Here is a 20,590-nt window from a genome sequence, read left to right on the forward strand (position 1 = left end):
CTTTGCTTATACATCAATTTATGATGCCTATTGTTAAAATGAAAAAAAAAATAAAATACAAATAATAAAAGTTTTAAGAAAATAGCACATTTCAAAAAAGTTCTGTAGCCTTCAGGGAAAGATTTACCATAAAACAATTATCCTTGATTTTATTTATGCCCTTGTTCCCGGCTTTAGTTGTAACTCACATGAAGGTCAACTCAGCACCCTGGGGAGAGAACTACCTATCAGTAAAATAAAAAACAGGAAAATAAAATACATAGGAGACTATGGAACATTCTTTTTGTTAGGAGAAAGAGAAAAACAGCCTCTCTACAGCACATATACAAAAATTAATAATAACCACGTGAAAATCTAGCATTTATTTTTTCCCCACATCAAAAGATACTGCCATTTATCCTGTCAACTGAGAACAATTCCTCTCCTCCCAAAGTCATATTTTTATTTCAATTTGGATATTATTTTCACCTGTATGGTTTTATCTCTATAGAATTTCTGCAGGTTTGATATCTACTTGTCAGGTTACTTTTCACATTATCATTTTAGTTTGCATCTAAAATTTTGTATACGCTTCCAAAAGAGAATCAAGATTTATTTTGAAGTTAATTGCACTCAATTATCAAATGTTCCTTGGATCTAAAGACATACTAATATGCACCACAATTTGTTTCTGCCAAAACACATTTTCTCTTCTCACCTGTGCAATGCTGTTTTTTTCTAATTATATGTGATGCCTTATTAATGATATCTTATAGGGCAAATATACTCAGATTCCTTTTTAAAATGTAAGCAATCTAAATATGCTTAAAATTGTGCCACAGAATAATGAAATAAAGTCAGAAAACAGTACAAAAAAATTGGGGGGGGGGAACAACCCAGCGATAGCTTTGTACATTCAGCCAATTAATCAAATGTAATTGTGAAGCACAAATATTACAGTATAACCAATGATCTTCTCCACTTACTACTTAATTATAATTGTTCCATTCTAGGAAAGTTTTGGTGCTGCCATTGCTTTTAGGATAATCAGATATGCAGGGCCAAAAACTAAGATATATCTTTCTCACTAGGAAGAATTTCAAATTTGGTAGTACATTCATTCACATGTGAACAAAGCCAAAGAAAATAGTAAGAGTAAAATTTGAGTTTTTCTATCCCCGAAGAGGTACTAAATTAGATTAAGGGGAAATGAGGGTAGAGAAATACGACAAATTTTGAGGTATAAACCAGTGTTTGAAAATCTAAATATTATTTGTTGGTAGCCAATGCATACATATAAAATTGTTTCTGAGTTATGACAAATATTTTCTTGTCCTCCTAGATCTCTATCACTTTCCTACTGGTTTCTTAGCACCACTTAAATATCTGACTTTAGTCAACAAACATTTTATATGATCTTAGTCATATTATAATGAAAATCAACAATAAAGATAATATTCAATTGGTGCTCTCTAACTTTAATGAGGAACAACAGAGGACTGATAGATGAGCAAGGAAAAACCATCTATCATTAAAATGAGGAGTTTCTTTGTCACAACAGCAAATACCTTAAACAGCCCATGTCTCCTATTTATTTTCATTTTATGAAAATTTATGTTTGTATAAGGAAGGTTAAGTATACTGCAATACCAGTCAGTAGTCTGGTAATAGACCAAACCAAACATCTGTTACTTTCAACCCCAGCATTATTGACATTTTGAGCCAAATAATTGTTTATTGTGGGGGGCTATTTTTATATTACAGGATATTTTCAGCATCTCTGGCTTCTACCCACTAGAGGCCAGTTATACTCCTGCTTTTTCCAACCAAAAATGTGTCTAAAAGTTGCCAAATGTCCACTGGAGGATAAAACTGCCTGTGGTTGAAGTTATGAAGTTAAATCTGAAGTTCAATTGCTTAAACTTTTGCTGAAGTATGATGCCAGACTACAGCCTATAGCTTTAACTCTCTGGATTCAATAATTCCTTCCTAATCACAAATTGATCAGGTCCTTCTACTTCTGGCCCCTATAGTTGGATATGTTTATTTTTTTTTTAAAGATTTGTTTTTATTGTTTTTTTTTTTAATTTTTATTTATTTATGATAGTCACACACACAGAGAGAGGCAGAGACACAGGCAGAGGGAGAAGCAGGCTCCATGCACCGGGAGCCCGACGTGGGATTCGATCCCAGGTCTCCAGGATTGCGCCCTGGGCCAAAGGCAGGCGCCAAACCGCTGCGCCACCCAGGGATCCCGGATATGTTTATTTAATTGTCACAATATATTATGACCACTTGCTCATTTTCTCTCTCTCCCTAACCTATTAGTTACTTCCTTGAAGACTTGGTTAATACCTTTCAATGTCATATCCCTGTAAACAAGCTAAATAAATGTTGGATGCATGACAAATAAATAAACAATTTATGTGGTAAAGACTGTTATAATATGATAAAGTACTTAACTAATATAATCTGAGTAAGCCTAAATCTATAAGCCATCTGGAGTTAATCTTTCCTTTCATATCCAGATGAAATGGCTCAAGTCCTCATCACACATGCTTTGGGAATTTTCAAAGATTTCTAGGAGCTTTACATTCCCTGGACAGCTTTCACGGAATTTTCAGCTCCTGCTCACTGTCTTACTTTCTTTAGATACTATGCTTTTCATACAGACTCTCTTTAAGTGTGGCCACCATCTCTCCTCCACTATTCTTCAAACCCCAATAGTGAAAATCTGTAACAGACTTTACTAGACATTAGTGACAAGAGAGAAAGGTACAGCATACCAAAGAATATAACGCTACCTAATATTTAATATTATATGCTCATGTTCTGCCCATTACTTTTATGCAGAAAAAGCTGTCACCTTCTATCCAAGACTACACTCTAGGTGTATCTCTGCATAACTTAGGAGGCTTATCAAATTATACTGCTAACTCGTGCACCTGGGTGGCTCAGTCGATTAAGCAACTCCTAGTTTTGGCTCAGGTCATGATTTCAGGGTCCTGGGATCGATCCCATCTCAGGCTCCGCGCTCAGTAAGAGGTCTGCTTGAAGATTCTCTCCCCCTATCCCTCTGCTCCTCCCCTGCTCACATACTCTCTCTCTCTCTCTAAAATAAATAAGTAATTTTTAAAAATTATACTGCTAATTATAAAAAAACAAAGAACTACCCTATGTTATGGAATGAATTATATCTCCTTCACCTTCCCCCCCCCCCATTCATATGTTGAAGCCTCAATTAACCTCCACTGTGACTGTATTTGGAGATAGGTCCTTACAGAGACAATTAGGTTAAATGAGGCTAGAAGGGTGGAACATAAAATGGTGGTGTCCTTATAAGACATGAAATGCCAGAGTACACTCTTTCTCCCTCCCTCCTCCACGCCCTGTTGCCTCTTCTCTCTCTTCTCTTGTCTTCCCTTCCCCACCACCCCATCCCCACCCCTGCTGTCTCTCACTTTCTTCCTCTCTCTCTCTCTCTCCTGGCATGCACAAAGAAATTACCATGCAAGCCAAGGAGAGAGTCCTCACCAAAAATTGATCCTATAGGTCTGAGATACTTTGTTATGGCAGCCCTAGCTGACTAAAACACCCTTCCTTCCACTTAATAATATAAGAAGAGATAGAGATTGAAAAAAAAACTTTGAAATTATATTTTTTTATTTAACAAATGAGAGATTAAATTCCTAAATAAGAGTAAATTAATCAGTGAGTTTAGCAAAGTCACAGGCTTCAAAGTAAATATATAAGAAACAATTGTATTTCTATATATTAGCAATGGACAATAAGAAACTGAATTTTTAAAAAAGCATCATTTACAATAGCACCAAACGAACAAAATACTTATATGGAAGTCTAACAAAATACATGTAAGGTCTGTATGCTGAACACTTTTAAAAAAACACTAAAAGAAATCAAAGAAGAAGACCTAAATAAATGGAGATATACACCATGCTAATAAATTAGAAGTCTCACTATTGATAAGATGTGGTCACTCCCTAAAATGATTTATAAATTCAACACAATCCCAATCAAAATCCCAGCATAATGTTTTGTGGAAATCAACAAGATGCTTTTAAACTTTGAATGGTGAGGGCAAAACAAGTTTGAAAAAGACTTACCAGAAAGCCACAGTAATCAAGACAATGTGATTTTGGCTTAAGGGCAGACATACAGATCAATGGAACAGAAGAGAGAGTCTATAAATGGCCTTGTATATGTATGACAAATTATTTTCAAAGGTATAAAGGCAATTCAGGGGAGAAAGGATACAGTATACAACTGTATACTATATACTCTTCCCCCCAAAAAAGAATCACAACATATGTCATATGTAAAAACTACATTGAAATGGATCATAGACCTTGAAGTTTTAAAATAGTTCATTTACATTCAAATAATGCAAATGAGGGATCCCTGGGTGGCGCAGCGGTTTGGCGCCTGCCTTTGGCCCAGGGCACGATCCTGGAGACCCAGGATCAAATCCCACGTCGGGCTCCCGGTGCATGGAGCCTGCTTCTCCCTCTGCCTGTGTCTCTGCCTCTCTCTCTCACTGTGTGCCTATCATAAATAAATAATAAAAAAATTAAAAAAAAAAAAAAAAAAAAAAAAAAAAAAACAAATAATGCAAATGAGAGTAATTTGGTAAAAGTTAAAATATGTGAGAAAATGTCAGTGGCTCTGGATTAGACTTCTCAGATATGATACTAAAAGCACAGCACTTTAAAGAAAAACTGATAAATTAGACTTTACCAAAATTAAAACTTCTGCTCTTCAAAAGACACTGTTAATAAAGTGAAAAGACAAACCACAGACTGGGGAAAATATTTGTAAAGTAGATACCTGATAAAGAACTATATCTAGAATATAAAAGAAATTCTCAAAACTCAATAATAAAGCAAACCATTTCTCCGTGATAGGCTAAACTATCTTTTCTCGAATTTCATTTGTTGAGGCCCTAACCCTTAATACCTCAGATTGTGACTATATTTGGAGATAGGACCATTAAAAGGGTGATTAAGTTAAAAAGAGGCCATGAGATAACAAGTGTTGGTGAGAATATAAAGAAAAAGGAACCCGGGCAGCCCTGGTGGCCCAGCAGTTTAGCACTGCCTTCGGCCCAGGGTGTGATCCTGGAGACCCAGAATCGAGTCCCGCGACGGGCTCCCTGCATGGAGCCTGCTACTCCCTCTGCCTGGGTCTCTGCCTCTCTCTCTCTCTCTCTCTCTCTCTCTTATTCTTTCTCTCTCTCTCTCTGTCTCTGTCTCTCATGAAGAGATAAATCAAAAATAAAAATAAAAAAAGGAACCCTTATATACTGTTGGTGGAAATGCAAACTGGTACAGCCACTGTGGAAAACAGTATGGAGATTCTTTTAAAAAATTAAAAATAGAGGGATGCCTGGGTGGGTCAGCAGTTGAGCATCTGCCTTTGGCTCAGGGTATGATCCCAGGGTTCTGGGATGGAGTCCCACATCAGGTTCCCTGCATGGAGCCTGCTTCTCCCTCTACCTCTGTCTCTGCCTCTGTCTCTGTGTCTCTCATGAATAAATAAATTAATTAAATATTTTTAAAAATTAAAAATAGAATTATCATATGACCTGATAATTCCACTACTGGATATTTGCCCAAAGAAAATGAAAACACTAATTCAAAAAGACATATGCACCCTTATGTTTACAACAGCATTATTTACAATAGCCAAGATATGGAAGCAACCCAAGTATCCATCAAGAGATGAATGGATAAAGATGTTGTATATGTATACAATGAACTATTATTCAACCATAAAAAGGAATCTTTTTTTTGCCATCTGAAACAACCTGGATGCACCTAGAGGTTTGAAATAAATAAAACAGAAAAACAAGTACCATATGATCTCAAACATATGTGAAATTTAAGAAACAAAAGAAAAAAAAGAGAGACAAAAAAGAGACTCTTAAAGAGAACAAAAAAGTGGTTGCCAAAAGGGAGTTTGGGGGTGGGGTACGGGGTGGACAGTAGGGTGAAAGAGATAAAGAGGATAAGGAGTATATTTATCTTGATAAGCACTGAGAAATGAGGTAGGGAAACAGAACGGAAGTCTTTTGGAAAGGCTCTATCTCTGCCCTTTTCTGCCTGGCCCCATTTTTTAATAAGCCAAAGAAGCTATGTTCCCACTTCAAGGGGGAAGCAAGTAATTTAATTATTCTGTGTTTTGTCCTAGGCCCCAAAACATCTGATAACATCCAAGAAGAGCCAAATCCCAAACATGTTCCAGGACATTACCCTCAAACAAACCTCAGCTGAGACTGGTATCAACACCCTCTACCTTTGGTGATTTATGGAATAACACCTATTGTTTATCTGATACTTGTCTAATTGGCCCCTACCCTGGATTCCTCTATATATCCTAGACCCCTTTCCAATATAAACCCCTAACCCCAAGCAATGACAAAACTCATTCTCCTTTCCATTCTGAGTTTCCCAGTCACTCCATCTGCTATTCTCTACCTGTTACTTACAGTATTCAATAATCTCTGTTTTTTACTTTTTTGGACTCAAATTTGATTTCTATCCTGGACAAAGGCAAGGACCCTCTTGACTGGTCCTGTGGGTCCAGCCCACCCCAGGTACTCAGACTCAGCCTGCCTGTTTCAGAATGTATAGAATTGTTGAAAAACATTATATTATAACCTAAAAATAATATAACACTGGATGTTAATTACACTTGAATCTAAAAAGAATCACATAATAAAACTATTACTCATCAGGGAAATACAAATCAAAAACACAATTAGATACTATCTCACACCTATCAGGATGGCTAAAATTAACAATGCAAGAAACTGTAAGACTTGGGAGAGGGGAACCCTCCTGCACTATTGGTGGGAATGCAAGCTGGTGCAGTCACTCTGGAAAACAGTATGGAGGTTCCTCAAAAAGTTAAAAATAGAACTGCCCTACTATCCAGCAATTGCACTACTAGATACAGCCCAAAGAATACAAAATCACTAATTCAAAGGGACGCACACACCCCAATGCTTATAGCAGCACTATCTACAACAGCCAAATTATAGGAATAGCCCATGTGTCCATTGGGTGATGAATGGATGAAGAACATGTGGTATATATACAATGGAATATTACCCAGCCACAAAAAAGAATGAGATCTTGCCATTTGCAATGATGTAGATGGACCTAGGGTGTATTATGCTAAGTGACATAAGTCAGAGAAAGACAAATACCATATGACCTCACTCACATGTGGAATTTAAGAAAGAAAACAGATGAACATATGGGAAAAGAGAAAAAAAAAAAAGAAAAAAAAAGGAGAGAAGGAAACAAGCCATAAGAGACTCTTAATAATAAAGAACAAAGTGAGGCTTGATGTAGGGAGGTGGGTGGGGATTGAGCTTGATGGGTGATGAGTGTCAAAGAGGGCATTTGTTATGATGAGCACTGGGTGCTATATATAAGTGATGGATTACTGAATTCTACTCCAGAAACCAATATTGCACTGTATGTTAACTACCAAAAATTTAAATAAAATAAATAATATGCACACTCTAAAAAAATGAGGCCATTAGAGTGGGCCCTAATCAAATATGACTGGTGTCCTTATAAGAAGATGAAGAAATGAGTCACCAAAAGTATGCACACACAGAGGAAAAACCATGTGATGACACAAGAAGGAAGCCACCTGCAAGCCAAGGTAAGAAACCTCAGAAGAAATCAAAACTGCCAACACCTTGATCTCAGACTTCTAGCCTCCAGAAGTATGAGAAAATAAATTTCTGTTAAGCCACTCAGTATTGGGTATTGTGTTGTGTTGCCCTAGCAAACTAATACATTCCCCAGCAAAAAATGGGCAAAAGATTTTAATAGACACTGCACCAATAAAAGATATATGGATGGCAAATAAACACATGAAAAGACATTCAACATAGTCATTAGAGAAATACAAATTAAAACCACAATGCAAAACCACCAAATTCCTATTAGAATAGCTAAAACTGAAAACTCTTTTCAAAATTCTTACTACACAGTGCTCCTAAGGATAAACTGAAACTCATACATTACTGCTAGGAATGGAAGATGGCAAAGCCACTTTGAAACAGTTTGGCAGTTTCTTAAAAAGGTAATCATATGCTACCGTATGACCCAGAAATCCTACTCCTGAATATTTACCTAAGTAAAATGAAAGCCTACATTCACAGAAACCTGCACACAAATATTTATAGCAACCGTTTTCATCATCGCCCTGAACTGGAAATACCTCAAAAGGTCCTTCAACTGGTGAATGAGTGAACAAGTTGTAATATACCCATACACTGGAATACTACATGGCAATAAAAATAAACACTGATACAACACAACAACTGAGTGAATCCCCATGAATTATGTTAAATGAAAGAAGCCACAGCTACATATGGTAAGATTCCACTTATATGAAATTCTGGAAAAGGCAAAACTACAGAGACAACAAACAAAGCAATGGTTCCAGGGGCCAAGGGTCCAGGGAGGGGTGAGCTGCAAAGAGGAGGGGGAATTTGGGGAGTGACAGAAGGGTTCTATATTTATATTGTGGTAATAGATACACAACTATATGCAACTTTAAAATTCATAGAAATATGCACTATAAAGACTAAATTTTGCTGTATGCAAATTATACTTCAAAAAACTTGACTTAAAATTCCTAAGGAAGGCTTCCTCCCCCCAAATCCAGAGTTTTCCCAGAAAGAGGATAGGAAAGATTTAAAAGAGTTACAATATGACTATACCCCTGTTGTATCTCAGTGATTTTAAATACTTTTTTAAATTTAAAAGCCAAAAATAGGACAGCCCGGATGGCTCAGCGGTTTAGCACTGCCTTCAGCCCAGGGTGTGATCCTGGAGACCCTGGATGGAGTCCCACATCGGGCTCCCTGTATGGAGCCTGCTTCTCCCTCTGCCTGTGTCTCTGCCCTCTCTCTCTCTCTCTCTCTCTCTGTTTCTCATGAATAAATAAATAAAACCTTTAAAAAAATAAATAAATAAAAGCCAAAAATATACACAGAGATATATCATTTTTAAGATTTCTATCAAGGGGTGCTTGGATGGCTCAGTGGTTGAGTGTCCACCTTTAGCTCAGGTCATGGTTCTGGGATCCTGGGATCAAGTCTCCCTCTGCCTAGGTCTCTGCTCTCTCTGTGTGTCTCTCATGAATAAAAACATAGTCTGGGCAGCCCAGGTGGCTCAGCGGTTTAGCACCGCCTTCAGCCCAGGGCCTAACCCTGGAGACCTGGGATAGAGTCCCACGTCCAGCTCCCTGCATGGAGCCCGCTTCTCCCTCTGCCTGTGTCTCTGCCTCTTTTCTCTGTGTCTCTCATGAATAAATAAATGAAGTCTTAAAAAAAAAAATAAAGTATTTAAAAAAAAACTATTTCTATCAAAAACAATTTTAAGTAATTCCCAATATTGGGAATTGTCACTTATCTGAAACTCTTAATCTCAAAGACTTCTGCAATTTATTATTAATTATCATGAGTTTAGTACAGAAGTTGAAACGATGCAAACAGAGACAATAGGTAAAGGAAATCTAGCTTTTACCAGGTTTTTTTTTTTCTTTTTTTAAAGATTAAGTTTGGCCTACAAAATTAAAATCTCTGGGGACTGTTGATTCATGTAAGATCAGAGGAAGACCACTCAAGTCAGGTGACAGTGGCATGGTGGAAGTCAGACCTGGTTATGATAAAAACTAATTAGAATTTCATTTTCTCATCATTGGCTTTTTGTTTCCCGCTACTAACAGGTGTTAATCTCCCCTTGGAACAAGAATTATATGCAGCATTTCCAGTCAGAGGCAGAAGCTCACGGCAGACCAAGCCAAGCACACAATCAACATAAAAGACCCTAACTGTGATCTAAATCCACTTAGAAAAACTCTTTTAAGTCTGTATTTCAATTCCAGTTAGCACATAGTATAATATTAGTTTCGAGTGTGCAATATAGTGATTCAACACTTCCATATAACACCTGGTGCTCATCACAAGTGCACTCCTTATCTCCATCACCTCCTTCACCCACCCCCAACCCCTCTGGTAACCATCAGTTTGTTCTCTACTTTGTCGAGTTAAGAATCTGTTTCTCAGTTTGCCTCTCTCTCTCTTTTTCCCTATGCTTATTTGTTTTCGCTCTTAAATTCTATATATGAGTGAAGTCATATGGTATTTGTCTTTTTCTGACTTCTTTCACTTAGCATAATACACTCTAGCTCCATTCATATCATTGCAAATGGGAAGATTTCATTTTTTGATGGCTGGGTAATATTCCATTGTATATATATATATACCACATCTTCTTTATCTATTCATCAGTCAATGGACATTTGGGCTTTTTCTATAGATTGGCTATTGTCAGCAATGCTGCTATAAACATTGAGGTGCTATACCCTTTGAATTAGTACTGTTGTATTCTTTGGGTAAATACCTAGGAGTGCGATGCTGGATCATAGGGTAGTTCTATTTTTAACTTTTTTGAGGAACTTCCATACTGTTTTCCAGAGTGGCTGTTCCAGTTTGCATTCCCACCAACAGTGCAAGAGGGTTCCCCTCCCCCCACAGTCTCACCAGCATCTGTTGATTCTTGTGTTGTTAATTTTAGCCATCCTGACAGGTGGGAGGTGATACCTCATTGTGGTTTTGATGTGTATTTCCCTGATGATCAGTGTCATTAAGCTTCTTTTCAAGTGTCTGTTGGCCATCTGTATATCTTCTCTGAAAAAATGTTGATTCACATCTTCTGCCCATTTTTAAATTGAATTACTTGTTTTTGGGGTATTCAGTTTGATAAGTTCTTTATAGATTTTAGATACTAACCCTTTCTCAGATATGTCATTTGCAAATATCTTCTCCCATTCCATAGGTTGCTTTTGATTCGGTTGATAGTTTCCTTCACTGTGCAAAAGCTTTTTATTTTGATGAGCTCCCAATAGTTTATTTTCACTTTTGTTTCCTTTGCTTTAGGAAATATCTAGAAGGAAGTCACTAAGGTTAATGTCAAAGAAGCTACTGCTTGTGTTCTCCTCTAGGATTTTGATGGTTTCCTATCGCATATTTAGGTCTCTGATGTATTTGAATTTTCCTTTGTGTATGATGTAAGAAAATGGTCCAATTTAATTCTTTTGCATGTAGCTGTCTGGTTTTCCCAACACAGTTTATTAAAGAGACATTCTTTTATTCACTGGGTATTCTTTCCTGCTTTGTTGAAGATTAATTGACCATACAGTTGTGAGGTAATTTCTGGATTATCTATTCTGTTCTATTGATTTATGTGTTTATTTTTGTGCCAGTATCACACCATTTTGGTCACTACAATTTTGTAATATAACTTGAGGTCTGGAATTGTGATGCCTCCAGATTAACTTTCCTTTTTCTAGGTTGCTGTGGCTATTTGGAGTCTTCTGTGGTTCCATACAAATTTTAGGATTGTTTGTTCTACCTCTGTGAAAATTGCTGGTGGTATTTTGATAGGGATTGCATTAAATGTTTAGATTGCTTTGCGTGATATAGACAATGTATGTTCTTCCAATCTATGAGCATAAAATGTTTTTCCATTTCTTTGTGTCATCTTCAATTTTTTCATCAGTGTTTTAATGTTTTCAGATTATAGGTCTTTTACCTTTTTGATTAACTTCATGCCTAAGTATCTTATGGTTTTTAGTGCAATTGTAAGTGGCACAGATTCCTTAATTTCTTCCTATTGCTTCATTGTTGGTATACAGAAATGCAACAGATTTTGGTACATTTGTTTTGTATCCTGCAACTTTACTGAATTCATTTATCAGTTGTAGTTTTTGATGGTCTTTCACGTTCTCTCTATATAGTATCATGTCATCTGCAAACAGTGAAAGTTTGACTTCTTCCTTACCAATTTGGATGTCTTTTATTTCTCTTATCGTCTGATTGCTGTGGCTAGGATTTCCAGTACTGCTAAATAACAGTGGTGAGAGTAGACACCCCTGTCTTGTTCCTAACTGTAGAAGAAAAGCTCTCAGTTGTTCCCCATTGAGGATGATGTTAGCTGTGGGTTTTTCATATATGGCCTTCATCATGTTGAGTTATGATCCCTCTAAACCTACTTTATTGAGGGATTTTATCATAAATATATTTTGTCAAATGCTTTTTCTGCATCTATTGAAATGATAATATGGTTATTATCCTTTCTCTTATTAATGTAGGGTATCACACTGATTGATTTCATGAATATTGAACTACCCTTGCAACCCAGGCATAAATCCCGCCTTATCGTGGTGAATGATTTTTTTTTTTAATGTATTGCTGAATTCCGTTGGAGAGTTTTTGCATCCATGTTCACCAGAGATATTGGCCTATAGTTCTATTTTTTTTTAATAGAGTCTCTATCTGGTTTTGGTATCAGGGTAAAGCTGACCTCATAGAATAAATTTGGAAGTTTTCCTTCCTCTTCTATTTTTTGGAATAATTTGACAATAGGTACTAACTCTTCTTTAAATGTTTGGTAGAACTCCCCTGTAAGTCATGTGGCCCTGGACTTTTGTCTGCTGGGATTTTTTTGACTACTGGTTCAACTTCTTTGCTGGCTATCAGTCTGTTCAAGTTTTCAATTTCTTCCTGCTTTAGCTTTTAGTAGTTTATATGTTCCTAGGAATTTATTCATTTCTTTCAAGTTGTTAAATTTGTTGGCATATAGATTTTCATAATTTTCTCTTATAATTGTGTTTCTGTGATATTGTTTGTTATTTCTCCTCTCTCATTTGTGACTTGATTTGTGTCTTTTCTTTTTTTCTTTTTGATAAGTCTGGATAGATAATTATCAATTTTATTAATTTTTTCAAAGAACTGCTCATTATTTTTTTAGTTTCTACATCATTTATTTCTTCTCTAATCTTTAGTATTTCTCTTCTTCCTCTGCTAGCTCAAGGCTTCATTTGGGGTTCTTTTTTTTAGGTACTTTAGGTGTAATGTTAGGTTGTGTACTTGAGACTTTTCTTGCTTCTTGAGGTAGGTCTGTATTGCTATATACCTCCCTCTTAGGACTGCTTTTGCTGCATCCCAAAGGTTTTGGATCATTGTATTTCTATTTTCACTTATTTCCAAGTATTTTTTAATTTCTTCTTTAATTTCCTATTTGACTCATTCATTGTTGACCCTCCCATTTATTGTTTAGTAGCATGTTATTTAAGCTCCATGTTTATATGTGGTCTTTCCAAATTTTTTCTTGTGGTTGACTTCTAGTTTCATAGTGTTGTGATCAGAAAAGATGCATGGTATGATTTCAGTCTTTTTGTATTTACTAAGGCTTGTTTTGTGACCTAATATGTGATATATTCTAGAGAATGTTCCATGTGCACTTGAAAAGGAAAGCAACTAGGGGTCTCTTCCTTTGAAGGCTGTGCTCCTCTGGTAAGAAACACTTCTTTGTTGGTTTCCCTTTGTTTCAGCCAGACTAGTATTTTCCCCTACAGAGATAGCAATAATGCCTTACCTTCTGTTATTTAAAAATTCTAAACTAGAAGCCTATTATCTAATAAAGCTGCTAAAAAAGAACTCAAATCTAGGAAATTTTAAAATGCAAGTCATTTGTGACACAAGTGTCATAATTTAAGTTGTGAAGTCACAGGTGCTGATTTATGCAGCAACTAACAGTTGGATACATTATCAAAAGCAGTCTTCTCCAATTCATTCACCTGTTCTATTTGCGGGACTGCCCATTCCTGGGGAACAAGGGTCTCCTTTAACTAGAAATACACATAGATTCTCTGGATGAAGCTGAAGTTTGCCTCCATAATCAAAGTCTTTTTGTGGATGTCACTCATAACTGATAAACACATTGCTTATCTAGATTCTGATCTTTAATCCCTTCCTTCACCACAGGGGCTCATGTGCCCCCACTCTTTCCTACTCCTCAACTACAATGAATTTTCTGGTTCCTGATAGTCAGCTAAATACTTAATCACTGTTCCTGCTTTCCTATGTATTCCTGATTTCTGTATTCGTGCTTGATTTCTGACCCATGACTTACTTTAACAGCTAATATTTGTATACACATTCAGTTTCTGCTTCCCTCCCATACTTTAATATTCCCCTGTAGTCCTCAAGTTTAACTTCCATGAGCCTCAGTTTTCTGATTTGTGAAATGAAGAAAGTAACAATGTTATTGTAAAGTTAGTTCAAGGGTCAAATGAAATAATAAGTAAAGTGATTAGCACAATCTGAGATAGAGAAAGCCGCTAAATAATTGCTAGCTGTATCCAAGTACATCTATACCTGGATAACAAAGTTTTATCTTCTGATTCTGTTCTGCATTCATAGAAGTAGAAAATAGCCATTTTCTACCATAAATTAAAATTAAGGAGTCCCTTTTTACCCTTCTCTTCTGAAGGTCAAATAAATTCAATTTCTTTCTAGTGAAACATGTTTTCTCACCCTTTAGTCATTTTTACCATTTTCTTCCACTTAAGTTCTGCAATCCTATGGTAGTTTGGAAAAAAAGAATACAAACTTCCAATAATGATACCAAATTCAAAAAGCACTTACCAAAACCAATCCTTCCAAATGATTACCTGGAGGCCCCAATCATAATGTAGGTGCCAGGCAGTTCACCTTACTCTGGACAAGACTTCAGAGAAATCAACTACTACTGAGTTCACTGAAGAGCTCTGAAGAGCTGCTCTAGTACTTGGAGGCAAGAGGAAAGAGCAGCAACAAGGAAGCCTGCAGTGTTAGTTTTCTGTGGGTAGTTCAGTTAAGAGCTAGATAAAACCAACCATCCTGAAACCATTCTGGTTTGACAATAAGACATCCTCCTTGGAAAAATACCTCCTCCACTGGCTGCCAAGTTTCCTGATGAAGCCAATACTACCTCCTGTACTTTCAGTAAGTGTTTGCTGCTAAGAGACAGCCAGCCTATAGAACAGGAAACCCTTGAAAGAGGGTGTGTCCCCTCTTTTGACTTCTGACCAAATTCCCCAAGTCATAGACACTGTAACATAAAGGTAGCTCCCTTCATATAAGTTAGGTGGTGAGGGGAGAAAGGAATGTAAAAATCATCCAAGTCAAACAAGGCCTATATTAAACATAATGGGCCATTGTTTAGAAGCCATCTCATACCCTGGGTGGTTCCCCATGGAAGAAAAGAGGATGCACTTGGAAGAGCTGGAGTTGTAACCCAGATCTCTGGGAACATGGCTACAGCCAATGGGAAGAGCAGTGTACATAACTAATAAAGAGTCCAGTAAGCAACTTCACTCCTGTGGGAGGAGCAGAATCCCAAGTCCCATTCCTGTGGGAGGAGCAGAGTACTAACACCTGCACATATCTGGCCAAAGTAGTGGTGACCCCAGCTTTACTCCCTGCCATCTACAGTACTTGGGTATCACAGGTCTAATGAGAAACATGAGAGTGTTCAGACTTGCTACAATTAGAGATCTGTGGTGAAGGGGGCTCTAAACTCTGAAGACAAACATGAGGGTACTTCTATGAACCCCAAATTTGGAATAGAAGAAGGAGGGCCTCTTGCTCACAATAACAATTTGACAAGGATTAGTGCATCTGAGTATGTTTGTAAGGGAGGTGGAAGTTGGAGGATATGAGACATACAGAACCTAGTCAAGTTTCTAAACTGGAGGCTCCTAGGCAACTAGAGACAGCATGGGGACACAGCAGACTGAGGGAAGAAGGGAAAGATGGAAATAAATAAGTAAAAACCTGGCTAAAATAGTACAGGGCACAAGGATGGCATTCAGAAAATATAAGGGAATATTAATTTTTAAAGGCAAGAAATGAGGGTATTGAAAAGAAATAAATGGCTTTCATAGAGACTGTATAGGCCAGAGATTCCTTGAATTGGCTGATTTCTTTTTGTACTGTTTCTTCTTCCCTAACATGAGTCAGTACAGCAGACATTATATATGTGGCAAACCAAACTAAATTTCCTTTATAAAACGATCATCTCGGGGCACCTGGGTGGCTCAGTGGTTGAGGGTCTGCCTTAGGCAAAGGTCATGATCCCGGGATCCTAACATCGAGTCCCACATCGGGCTCCCTGTGAGGAGCCTACTTCTCCGTCTTCTTATGTCTGCCTCTCTGTGTCTCTAATGAATAAATAAATAAAATCTTTTTTAAAAAAACCTATCTCTAAATCTCCATTACTGTATATTTTGCATATTTCCTTAGAGTGTTTTTTTATATAACAAAGATTCAACTTTCACTTGCAGCAAATTATTCAAACTCAATTCAAAATGAAATACGTTTTAGTTTAATTACTAAAATACATTTTATAAGGTCCAATGCTGATTACAATTGAATAATTCCCCCACCCCTCCTTACCCAGGCCACCTCTGCAATCACCATCCACATAAACAAATTAGTCTTTTTAGCTGAGAAAAATGAACCATTATTTCTAAACCTAAGTTGCAACTTGTCATTTGCCATTTGGGCATTTGTTCACTGGAAGCATATGTGGCAGGTGATCTTTGCTCTTTTGACAGGAGCCAAACAATGAAGCATGGAAAGAGGCCAAGAAGAGCACCTTGGCCCACCTTCTCAGGGGCTTAGATAAGTATCTGGAGAAAATCAATATCATGGAAATGAAATGCCAAATTGTTTTAAAACTGCTTAGCTCTCACTATTGCACCTAGTACTTAGCTACTTTTCTTGAAGAGAAAACTCATCACAAATGTCTTTAGCATAAAGTACCAATCCTGTTGTAATTTTATTCTTCTGAATTTTTCAATTGGCCATAAACTCTGAAGACCCTAATTTTCTTTCTATCTCCTATATCCTAATCTGAATTTGTCCAAGGGTTAAACTGGTGCTCAGTCTCATCTTTTCTCTACCTTTCTTAATGTTAAGCACTTTGTTGTTGTTGTTGTTGTTGTTGTTTTAATTAATGCTGTTAGGCAACTTAGGTATTCCAATAGAAATGTCACAACACTTACTGAAGAATACCTCAAAATCACTTTTTTTCAAAGAAAGAAAATAAATTATATTTCCAAGAGATAAATGGGAACATTGTTTTCGCAATCCTCTTAAATATTTATGATCAAAATCTGAAAAGCCAAGGTAATGCCACCTGTTTAAGTCCAAATCTCCCAGCACATTCTCAAAAAAAAATAAACACACACACACACACATACACACACACACACACACACAAAACCTATACCTTCAACATAAATTAAAAAAGAGAAACACATTGGGCAGCCCAGGTGACTCAGCAGTTTAGCGCCGCCTTCAGCCCAGGGCCTGATCCTGGAGACCCGGGATCGAGTCCCACGTCGGGCTCCCTGCATGGAGCCTGCTTCTCCCTCTGCCTGTGTCTCTGCCTCTGTGTGTGTGTGTGTGTGTGTGTGTGTGTGTCTCATGAATAAATAAACTATAGAAATGATCCCTGAAAGTATAGTCTTTCTCATGAATAAATAAATAAAATCTTTAAAAAAGAGAGAGAGAACAACCTAAATTCCAAATTACATGTAAATGGAATATTTATACCAAATCTCAGCATCTAAACCCTTCACAATCCTGGTGCAAGTCTTCCCAGAGAATATGAACAGTCTAGGGAAGAAAATTGCACTGAAAATAGAAGAGGGAACCCAGTACCAACATTTATGACTGAGCTAAAACCACAGCTAGAAAAAAAAATTCCACAAATGCTGGGGAAAAAGTCCTAGTAGATCAGAGCCAACTAGAGAGAGGGACTAGTGCACGAGACTCTAAGAACCAGTCTCAGAGAGGCTTTGGGAGAGAAAAGGGTAAAAGGGAATGGAGAAACACTCTCTGGAAACTGCATAGTGAACATAAATAGAAATGAGAAAGGGAAATTCAGGATCCTGCAAAACAAAAGAACATTTTAAAACTGAAGGATTCCTAGCTTTTCCCCCACCATCCTTCCAGAAAAAGCTATCCAGAAATAAACTGTATTTTGCAACCTTGACAGAAGAACTCAAACTAGGAATCTTGTAAACCATTCCCAACCATCACGGAAATACAGAAGCTCATGCAATCTACAAATAAAAAACTTAATATAACAAGAAAACAGAAAGAAGAACCAAAACAATTCAGTTCAAGCAAATACTACCCCCCCAAATAATAGTGAGGCAAAAGAAAATGGTAACAAAATACTCCAAACTGAATTAAGTAGCCTCAAAAGATTATGAAGTCTTCTCACACAAAAAAAAATTAGAGACACAGAGACAGAGATACAGAACTATGCAATTACTTGTTCACATGACAACCAGTCATTAAAACATTAAAACCAACTTTGTCCCTTGCATGGTTGAGGTGTTGAGGAATAGAAAGGAAAGAATTTTCTCTATGACTTCAAGGAGTTTATAATATAGTGAAAGAGGCCATGAAAATACAGTACAGTATGACAAGTGATGTGATAAAAATATGCATGGAATGGTTTCAAAACACCACAAGATGACATCTACCCCAAGTTAGGAGCAGTCAAATCTGCAACTTGAAGTACAAGTAACAGCCATGCCAGGAGACTGTGAGAAGAAAATAATCATACAAAAATAATCATATATGCCAAGGCATGAAGTCAGAGTAAATGTGATATGTTCAAAAGACTACAAATATTCTGATATGGCTGAAAACAAAGCTCTTATTGGAAAATGAAGGGTCTTTAACGCCTATAAAATTTGGATTTTATTCTAAAGAGAATCACTGAAGGATTTTACATGATGACATGCTCCAATTTGCATTAAAAAAAAAATCTTTCCAGCAACAATATTTAAGGCTGAATTTAAAAGGAGTGAAACTGAATGCAAGAAAATCAGCTAGCAGGCATTTGGCAAAGAGGGGAATACAAATGGAAAGAAGGAGCAGGAAAGGAGGGCAGAAAGAGACAATAGGAAATTTTGGATATGTCGAGCTTGGAAAGCCCATTAACCAGATAAAGTCTGGAATTAAAGAGAAATATCTGGAGTAAAATGAAGATATGGGAATCATTTAATTATTGATTAGAGGCACTTACTGAGTCTATAGGTATATATGAGATAATTTTATAGTGTATATAGAAGGCATTTAAAAAAGCAAAAGAAAAATGAAGATGAAGGAAAAGGAAAAGCAGTCATGCTCTGGGGAACACTGACATTACTGAGAGAAACTGCAAAGTATTTAGACAAGTAGGAAGAAAATTTAAAGGAAAAAAAAGAAAGAAGATTAAGATTTATAAGAAGGAAGGCCAACTGATAGTGTTAAGTGCCTTCCAGATGTTAAGTTTAAAGGTCTGAAAAAGGGATCCCTGGGTGGCTCAGCGGTTTAGGCGCCTGCCTTCCACCCAGGGCGTAATCCTGGAGTTCCAGGATCAAGTCCCACATCGGGTTCCCTGCATGGAGCCTGCTTCTCCCTCTGCCTGTGTCTCTGCCTCTCTCTGTGTGTCTCTCATGAATAAATAAATAAAATCTTAAAAATAAAATAAAATAAAGGTCTGAAAAATGTCAACTGGATCCATGATCATAACAACAGTGTTGGTGCAACTAAAGGATAGAAACCAGATTACTGAGAAGTAAAAAGTAAGTGAGAAGTTTAAAAAACTATTACATACAAACCCCTCCTAAGAAAGGTTTGACTTTTGATTCACTGAGATCACCAACCTTTCGTATCATTTGTTTCTTCAATAGTTATTGAGAACCGTTCATTATGAAGAAAGACAAGATACTTATATTCTAACAGAGAAAGTTGGGCAGTAAACAGCAAAAAATTAAATGTACAAGAGAGGCCAGGGGTGGGGTTGATAGTTTTTCCTTAGATGGATTAGAGAAGTCCTTTCTACGGAAAAGGACTGAAACCTGAATTTTAAGAAGGAACCATGCTATGAAGTTCTAATGGAAAAGCATTCCAAGAAAAGGAAAAACCAGTGCTAAGGAGAAGATAGTAAACACATAATTATTATCTTTTTCTTAACAATTTTATTTATTTATTTGTGAGAGACACAGAGAGAGAGAAGCAGAGACACAGGCAGAGGGAGAAGCAGGCTCCCCACAAGGAGCCTGATGTGGGACTCAATCCCAGATTCCAGGATCACGCTCTGAGCCAAAGGCAGACGCTCAGGCATCCCAGCAAACACATAATTAAAACTTTCCAAAAAAATTACTAAAATTGTAGTACTTACATCTGCCCTACAATTGTTGATAAAGTCATCTCCTTACTGAGTCCATTGGCAATGCTACTAAGCTGGTCTAGACCAAGCAAATCACCTGACGCATATTAAAATGAAAATTTGAGGAACCAATAAAAAAATCATCACAGAAACCTTCCCTCACCTATACTTAATAATTCAAAAACCAGTGAAGTATTCATGTCCACTGAATAGACAAAAATGTTAATAACAGATTGCCCTAAATCTGAATGCAATCTGGAGGTCCTTAAAACAATAAAAATGCTTGTGTTTTCTGGAGGGTAGATCTACCATGAAAGAAGAGCCTTTCAAAGCCATACTTCTTTGGCCTTCTATTTTCAGAAACCTCACCTAGCCCAATCCATGAAAAAAATTCACAAAATGAATATTTTTATAGCATAGCTTTTATATTAGGAGTTTATTTTCATATACTTAACATACATTTGAGAAAAGATACATTTGTTTTCATTTATTTTCATGGT

The 20,590-nt window shown here is 36.8% G+C and overlaps 1 protein-coding gene and 1 pseudogene across 8 annotated transcripts in view; both read right to left on the minus strand.

Moving 5' to 3' along the window:
- CTNNA3 (catenin alpha 3) overlaps positions 1 to 20,590 on the minus strand; it is a 1,664,912-nt gene that overhangs the window by 1,440,042 nt on the left and 204,280 nt on the right. The window lies entirely within an intron of this gene.
- On the minus strand, positions 17,216 to 17,388 carry LOC140632824 (small nucleolar RNA U3; annotated as a pseudogene).

This window comes from Canis lupus, chromosome 4 (genome assembly GCF_048164855.1).
Source record: "Canis lupus baileyi chromosome 4, mCanLup2.hap1, whole genome shotgun sequence".
In the NCBI taxonomy this organism is placed as follows: Eukaryota; Metazoa; Chordata; class Mammalia; order Carnivora; family Canidae; genus Canis; species Canis lupus.